Genomic DNA, 1,633 nt, shown 5'->3' with positions numbered 1-1,633 from the left:
CAGCTCCATTTCAGGTCATCAGGCATTAGATTCTCATAGGAGCACTGGTCCCTGTGGCCCAAAAGTTGGGGACCGCTGCTTCAGAGCATACTTAGAGAATATGAATCACAGTTATGAAGGCTGAACAGACTGTAATATGTCCTTTATTCCTTCTAATGCCATGAGATGAATAGCATTATTATTCTCACTGTGAATATAAGGAGCTTTGAGATCGATTAAAGTTAATTTGCCTAAATTCAGCCCTTTATAAAGGGCAAGGTGGGGACTTGAACCTGGCTGGGCTTATAAAAAGACAGTGCATTTAAACATTGTGCTATTTAGCTGTATTCTTCAAATAATGCAGGTGTGTTTAGTCATTTTCATATCTTCTTACTTTATTTTATTTATTTATTATTATTATTTATGCCTACAGCACCTGGTCTTCCTAAGTGGTCTCCCATCCAAGTACTAACTAGGCCTGACCCTGCTTAGCTTCCAAGATCAGACAGGATCGGGCTTGTTCAGGGTGGCATGGCTGTAGATCATGGACCATGGCTCCACTGGGGTGTGAACCCAGGACCTTCTGTGTGTAAAGCAGACATGCTAACCAATACACTATGGAACCACGTCCTCACTTTATTTTTGATTAATTGTATTTTATTTTATAATTTCTAATGTTTTCATTAATGTTTAAAGATTTATTGTATAAGCTGTGAATAAAGATTTGGATATTTAATAAAATGCGTATGCACTGATGGTAGTATAAATATATAGGGATCTGCTCCATGACAAGTTGTACTTGAAGAATACTCAATGGCCCTACATTGATATGGCAACAGAAACATTAATTTGCTTTTATGACAGGAATAAACTGACACATGTCATAAGAACCACTGAGCACTATGTTTGTTCCATACCGTGGGGCATGAAAGAGCAAGATGTGATGAGGAAAGAGTGGAGAATAAGTACTATGAAATCCAAATCATATAGTTTATCTATATCAGTACCTGACTTAAGTCAAAATACTAACAAGGCAAGATTTGTGAAATATATTAAAATACAAGGATGTATACAAAGAGGTGAAATTGTGTTTAATGAATTGAAATTCTATAGCTTTCAATCGATATGAGAATACATATTTTAATCTCTTAGGTTTTTTTAGCCTTTTTAAAAATTTATTTTTCAATTGCAGTTGACATACAATATTATATTAGTTTCAGGTGTACAGCATAGTGGTTAGACATTTATATAACTTATGAAGTGATCTCCCCAATTAGTCTAGTCCTCACCTGGCACTATACATAGTCTTTATAATATTTTTGACTATATTCTCTATGCTTTACTTTACATCCCCTTGACTGTTTTGTAAGTTCTTAATCCAGCCCCCCAGTATGAGAATATTTTTAATCCAAGTATATCAGTTGTAGGCAAGATATATCTGTGCCTACAACTGATATTGGAAGCCCATTATTGTAATGTTGCCTCTTTCTTAAATGCTGCTTCCCTAAGGTGATGGACAACAGCCTTACCAGAATCAGCACACCATGGCTATTTTCAGTAGGAAACAATTGCTGTCATTAAGCACTTCACACCTCCACAGATAGAGAAAACATTTCGAGCAACTGCCATTCAGAAATACTATTTCTGCAAAGGA

General features: G+C 35.8%; 1 pseudogene; it reads right to left on the bottom strand.

Annotated features, from left to right (window-relative positions):
* Positions 1–403: 403 nt before the first annotated feature.
* LOC111734060 lies at positions 404–522 on the bottom strand (annotated as a pseudogene).
* Between the last annotated feature and the right edge of the window lie 1,111 nt (positions 523–1,633).

The sequence above is a fragment of the Pteropus vampyrus genome, unplaced genomic scaffold (genome assembly GCF_000151845.1).
Source record: "Pteropus vampyrus isolate Shadow unplaced genomic scaffold, Pvam_2.0 Scaffold745, whole genome shotgun sequence".
NCBI classification, from domain to species: domain Eukaryota; kingdom Metazoa; phylum Chordata; class Mammalia; order Chiroptera; family Pteropodidae; genus Pteropus; species Pteropus vampyrus.
Note: the sequence above shows the minus strand (reverse complement) of the source record. Positions and strands in the feature narration are given on the sequence as shown.